Below are 7,568 nucleotides of genomic sequence, written 5' to 3' on the forward strand. Positions count from 1 at the left end.
GAGCCTATTACGTATGAAGATCATTGACCATAATACGTTATCAACAACGTCATCTGATGAAGATGATGATGATGATGACGAAGAAGATATTTTCTTTATAAACTGATGGAGTGGTCTAAAATTTGTTGTGATGTATGTGTGGTGAAATATGAAGGTGAGTGGTTATTTATATTGACTGGGTTAAATTTTGAAATTTTGAATTTTTTAAGAAAAAACTAGTTATTTTTTAATTAAAAAAGAAAGAGTCTTAAAAAAATTGGTCAAAATATTAATGTTGATCAAAAGTTCCAAGTCCAACAACCAATCAAAACATAGCCTTCTTCTCTCTTTCCTCTCACTGAGCTGCTAGCAAATTCTTGGTGGCCATCCCCCTAATGTGAGTCAGGGGTGGTATGTAACAATCCAAGCAAGGGCTAGCGAACCTCGTGTAGCCCACGAATCCGTATAGCCGTAGTGCACAAGTCTGTTATTGGGATGAGATTAAAGTATACATATCATGTATATGTTCGGTTCAGCAATTGACCAAGTTGAAGTTTAACTTCTTAATAATTTATTTGATAAAATGTATATGTAGATAAATGAAGTAAAGGAATTACCTACGTGATTATGAAGTGTAGCCACATTTGTTGAATTACCTACGTGACTATGAAGTGTAGCCACATTGTATGGTTCATGATATTTGTGTAAGCCTACTTCAATGATGTTCAACGGTTGTATGCTCATCATCCAGACGTATATGACTTTCCTTTAATGCTAGAAAGTTTAAATTGCCTCTATTGGTTGTGGGGTAATTGCCTTAATGCATATTATGGTCAATATAGTTGGGTTATAAAGGACACCCAACACTAATACTTGAAGAAATAGCATAAAAAAATCTTTAGATTTGGCATGCCTACTTTGGTGTTCATGGTTCAAACAATAACCTCAACGTTCTAAACATGTCACCAATATTTGACAACATTTGTAACAGGACTACACCTGACTGTTCTGACTGTTCTTTTGAAGTAAATAAAGCGTATACAAGTACGAGTATTATCTTGCTGATGAAATTTCTTATGATTGTTGTTTTTGTAAAATCAATGACACGGTGATGGTAAGCATAAAAAGTTTAAAAGAGCTCAAGAAATAACTAAAAAATATATACAATGGGGCATTTAGAGCTCCTAAAACTAAACCATCGGAAACAACTGAGCAAGGTGGTAAAACCTACATCCATCATGTGTATATGCATCATATTATACAATATGACATTAGATACAAGGGTAAAACAATATGACAATATTACGAAAACGAAAACGCTCTCCCAATTATGCTAATAGAGGCAGTACCCCCACCGTATGTGGCAAGAAGAATAGAGATACATGACTCAGGAAAAACATTATGAGTTTGGCAACGACTTAGAGGAAAATATTTATAGAATTCGTTATATTTTTTTTTATCTAGAAAGGCTAAAATATATTAAAACTAGCAAGAAGCTAGAAAAGAAAACAATTACATGAAGATAGTAGTTGAAGCAGGGTTATGAAGCCAAGTAAGTCAACCTATCGTAGGTTTGCTACATTTATTCGAAACCTAAAATAATGACTTATCTACGATATCATCAAATAACAAAGCCTTTTCTAGGGGAAACCTCTCCAAAAATCGTGAAATTCCAAGACTTGAGAGACAATTCCAGTAACAAAATTTTGGATTGAATAACTTTATTGTATTTCTATTGTAATTTTTATTTTTCCATTGTTATTGCTTTGTTTTGAATTTTTAATTTAAAGTTATTTTTTTAACATATTTAATGATTTTTTAAAAAATTGTCAAAATTAAATAAAAAAATAGAAATGTGGAAAACCATGACACCATTTCATTAGTGTCATATATAAAAATAAAGTAAAATAGAAAAATGAAGTGACACCTATATTACAAGCAATAATCATGGCAATGAGCTGCACCCATTCTTGCAATCTAAACTAAGTCTATGAGGTATGTTCACATCCTATTTATGGGTAAAAATGTATATCATCATCATATATTTTCACAATATATTTACTATTATTTGGGGTGGTGTTCACTAGTAAACAACTAATGAACAAGAGAAATAAAGAGAGAGAGAGAGAGAGAGAGAGATGTTTTTCGACGATGTGAGAAACCATGATCACCTTCAATCCTTACCATCGGTCCACCACTACATCCATTGGGGGTTGTGTTCACGAGTGAACATCTCCTCTACATAGGATTTCTATGCGTTAAAATACATCCATAACTCACAGCCAAAGGGAAGTAGTAGTGTTGCCATTTTTTCATGCCATAAACTTATGAAAAAAAATTGAAACTTAATTAAATTGTTATTTTTTTCTAAAATAACTAAAAACATATTCTTACTGTAATTTTATTTTATGATTAGATGGTATTTATTTATTTTTATTTTGTGAATAATTTTTAAATGATATATAATTCTTTTTATACTTTTTTAACATACAAGTAACATGTCTTTTAAACACGTATGCTTATACGTATTTTACTTGGTGATATACTTTATTTTTTAAAAGTTTATTTTTCTAAGGCAATCTATTTTTGTTATTTATCAATTTAATTTTATTTACTTTTCTATGTTATGCATACATAACAGAGAACATGTTTTGAATGACTTGTATCTATCATCAGGAATAACCAACCATATTAATTGAGTATAAGGATGCACGGTTTTATGGGGATTTTGACGATAACATGTTGATGTGGATTAGTTTGTGAGTAGCAAACACTATCCCTTGATTTTTTTTTTTTTTTTTTTTTTTTTTTGCCATTGTCAATTTTCATCTGCATCTTATTATTGATTACTATCGGTTACTATTACCGCAAAAATACATTTCACATGATTCAAGTTCTATATTTTTTGATAGGCAAAGATGGCACCAATGGTAAGAATTACAAAAGCTTATATGACATCAAATTTTGGTAGACAAAGCATCACATACCCTTTAGACATCATCATCAAATTTCGATAGGCAATGATGAGACCTTATGTAAGTTATTTAATTATGTCATTTGTTTTTGTTTGATAATCTTTCATCATATCAAAATGATAAGTCGTGTTCTTTTTTACTACATAAAAATAAATAGTAAAAAATGAAAATGAAAATGAAAATAATATTATCAATGAAAGAATCAAGTAAATTCAAGATTTAAAGCACAGATATTACCATTATCTGGAACTTATTGAGCAAAAATGTTATGGTTGACAAAATCGACAGTTACGTATTTTTGTTTACCGCAAACAAGTAAATTTTTTTTTTTTCTTAACCCGAACACATACTATAGCATTTTTTTTTTTTTTTTTTTTGTTAACATGAACGCAACTCCATAAAAACACGGAAAGCACGATACAAAAAATATAAAAATAACCATTTGTATAATGTCATACATAAATTATTGTTAAAACTTTAATCTAAGTACGAATAACATGACAAAAATAATATAAAACAACATATTATGCTATTAAATATATACGGTTGTTGAACACAAACACGAACACGACACACCATTATGTTTCTTAAACACGACACGCACATGGTTTTGAAATTAAATTTCATCCAAATTTCATATTGTATCGTATATTTATGTCATGTCGACTTTTGTCACCCCTAAAAAATATACCTTGATCGATATTTGTTGTTTTGCTTTTCATTTTCTAATATCAATAAGTTTAATAAAAAAACTCATATATATATATATATATATATATATATATATATATATATATATATATATATATATATATATATATATATATATATATATATATCTCTGCAGCTAAAAATAATGTCTTTTTTTTTTCTTTTTTCATACCCTCTTAACTTTTTTAAATAATTAATCAATGGATAATGTTGGTATTTGTCAGATTTGATTATTACTTTTTTTTGTCGGATTATTTACTTCCAAATTATTAGGGAAAACAACAAAAATCAAAACTAGAGACAAGTTAAATCTAACCTACTTGACTAACAAAGTATCCAATAAGATGTTTGTAACAATAAGGTCATGGGTTTAATCTAAGACATATACTAATTCATTCTAATGAAAATCTAAAAATATGGATTAATCACTTGTATTTTATTTTTTCCAATCAAACCATTAAACTTTCAAGATTAACCATTTTAACCTAATTTAAAAAATCCAAATGGATAATTAGAAAAAAATATATATATAGAATAAACCTAATATATTATGGTTAATTTGGAAAATACAAACTCGCCTTTCTAAAAAAAACTACAGAAAAACCAATATATTTTAGAAGAAATATGGATTAGCCACTTATATTTTATTTTTTCCAATCAAACCATTAAACTTTCCAAATTAACCACTTTTAACCTAATTTAAAAAGACCAAATGGATAATTAGAAAAATCATAGAATAAACCGAATATATCATAGTTAATTTGGAAATATATTTGAAATTACAATTGGGTTAATTAAAAAATAATATTAATGGTTAAAACAAAAAAAGTACCAAATATATAATGATTTTATTGTAAATTGGCAAAAACAAAACAAAATAACTTTTTGTACATAATAATAATAATAAAAAATAAAAAAATAAAAAAAAAAAGCTTTTTTGTGATTGGGTCTGTAAAAGAAAGCCTCAGAGAGTTCAAAAATAAGCTTTGTTTTTCCCGTATATATTTCCAAAAATGCCCCAAGAACCAATGATTAATAAATAAATAAAATAAAACGAAAAAATGAGCCTTACATAATAATAATACAGAATAAAGCAGGTATACAAGCACCTGAGCTGAAACTTTTCTCTGCATCGATGTATGAAGTGGGCCCCTCTCCCTACATGGGCACAGATTTTCTAATGCTGACATGTCATATTCATCTCTTCATTTTTTTATTTTTTTTTAATTTAATTTAATTCAATTTCAAATTCATGCTCTGAATCTTTCTGCCCATGTTATCTTACTACCAATCATGAATCAACATCAAGTTATTAAAATCACACACAAAAAGTAGGATTCATTTTCTTCACATTTCAATAAAAATTTGACCAAAAGTTTTTCTTTTTTGGAGTATTAAAAATCAGCAGTTTCATAACCTAATTTCATATTTCCAGAATTACCCTTTTTCAAAAACATCATCATACAATAATACAGTGTGTGCATTCGTGCAATGACAGCAACTTCATAAATAATTTCCTATATTACCCTTTCAACAATGTGTGCATTGGTGCAATGACAGCAACTTCATAAATAATTTCCTATATTCCCATAATTGCCCTTTTCATAAACATCAACAACACGACATACAGTGTGTGCGTTCGTGCAATGACAGCAACTTCATAACAATTTCCTATATTTCCAAAATTACCCTTTTCAAAAACATTAACATACAGTGTGTACATTCGTGCAATGACAGCAAATTCATAATAATTTCTCATATTTCCAAAATTACCCTTTTCAGAAACATCAACATGCATACATATACTGTGTGTGTATTGGTGCAATATTGACATCAATGTTATAATAACGTCTCATATTTCCATAATTCCCTATTCAAAAACATCAACAACATACAGTCGATGCAATGACAGCAACTTCATGACAATTTTCTATATTTCCAAAATTACCCTTTTCAAAAACATCAACATACATACACTCTGTGCATCAGTGCAATGACAGCAATTCCATATAAATTTCTCATATTTCCATAATTGGTCTTTTTTCAGAAACATCAACACATATACAATGTAAGCATTGATGCAATGAAAGCAATTTCATAATAATTTTTGATATTTCCAAATTTACCCTTTTCAAAAACGTCAGCATTCAGTGAGTGTGTGCAAATAATTGCTCTGCAATGAACTGAGAAAGAAGAAAAACCAGTACCTTTTGTCTGCACAAACCATCAATGTAATTTAAAGCATTTGCAGTGATACAATAACAACCTGTTAAAAAGGAAGTTTATTTTATAGATCACAAATAAAGACTTCATTTATTTTTTTCCTTCAAATCCTTTTAGTGACAAGACCTAAAAAGCTAACAAGTCATTATAATGTAAGGTTACAAATGTCTTTAATGCCCTTAATACCATGTTATAACAACAAAATGATGAATATAAAGATCAAAGTCAAAAAAAAAAATGTACCAAACTATTCCAGTACCATTTATTAAATGACAGCTAAATGTTTTGGGACCATTTCATAATTCAAAAATATATAAATTATACAAGACTTATTATCACAAGAAATTTGATTAGGCTATGGACCACATAAGTTTTTATATTCTGTAAATTTACAGTCAAAATAGGTATAGATATTAGAAGCACCCTATATTATGTGGGACATCTAGATTAAAGAAGCTTTGTATATTATATATATATATATATATATATATATATATATATATATATATATATATATATATATATATATATATATATATATATATATATATATATATATATACATGGCTTTATTGATGTAGGACACAAAGGTAAAAGAAACCCTAAGGGAAAACATATAAGCACCCCACACATCAACTCAAGATTCATTGAGAAAAAAGGTTCACACCTCATTTTGATAGAATGTGTTCCCAAATTCAATATATCAACAATAATGAACATTGAATCAATGTATGCATAGAGACTACAGAGGCATTTCTTCAAAATGGCACGTTAAGATGTTTCATTGAATTCGAAATTCAGAAGATATGTAAAATCCATACCAGATTCAATAAGAATATATTTAGAAGCATGCTAGTGAATTTGTAGATCTGTAAGATAGAAGATTCGACAAATCACTCAAGAGATTCTAACTACGAAACAATGATTTTTTTTCATATAAATTATACATCGTACGAAACAAAAAATAGCGATGATAATTATCGCAACTAAGGTAAAAAGAAAAAACTCACAATTCAGAGTGTGAAAGATGAATGACGCATTAAGAACACCAAATCCAGCGATCGCAGCAACATCAAACACGAAATGTCGTCGAAGCAAAACCCTAGAAGAAGGACTAGTAGTTGCCTAAGCTATAACACCATCAAATTAAAGCTCTTAACACTCTCAAATTCAAACAATTTTAAGAAATCAAAATGTTTGGAATTAAATCGGATGAAAGATACAATAGGGAAGAGTGAAGCAAACTCTAGAATTTTGAAACGGATATTTTTATTTATGTTTTATATTTGTCTATGAATATTTAAAGAATTTTGACAAATCTTTCTTCGATTAAAATAAAATTAAAGTTGAAACATATTGTTTTTAAATAGATGAATAAAAAAATTTCGAAATAATATTATATAAAAATAAATATATTTTTATATAAGAAAAAATAAGATGAATTTCAAAAATAATATCTTATAAAAATAAAAAATAGATAAATTAATGTTTTTATACTTCAAATATTTTTTTAGATAAAAAATGGAAAACAAAAAATATTTAATAGTGTATTATAGTTTGAATATTTTAGATAGAGTTTAGACAATAAAAATTATTTATATATTAAATAAAATATATTTGCACTAAGATTAAAATTAGTAAGTTTTTTTTTTTTTATAACTATTATATTTTCTATGTTTT

At 27.5% G+C, this 7,568-nt stretch overlaps 1 long non-coding RNA gene across 1 annotated transcript; it reads right to left on the bottom strand.

Annotated features, from left to right (window-relative positions):
• Positions 1 to 5,387: 5,387 nt before the first annotated feature.
• On the bottom strand, positions 5,388 to 7,197 carry LOC145001578 (uncharacterized). The gene is made up of 2 exons (XR_013661646.1): positions 6,899 to 7,197; positions 5,388 to 5,931 (listed from the first exon to the last, which is right to left on the bottom strand). It is a non-coding gene; the product is annotated as an uncharacterized LOC145001578 (long non-coding RNA).
• Positions 7,198 to 7,568: the final 371 nt, after the last annotated feature.

The sequence above is a fragment of the Lactuca saligna genome, chromosome 6, assembly GCF_052625555.1.
Source record: "Lactuca saligna cultivar CGN05327 chromosome 6, ASM5262555v1, whole genome shotgun sequence".
NCBI lineage: Eukaryota > Viridiplantae > Streptophyta > Magnoliopsida > Asterales > Asteraceae > Lactuca > Lactuca saligna.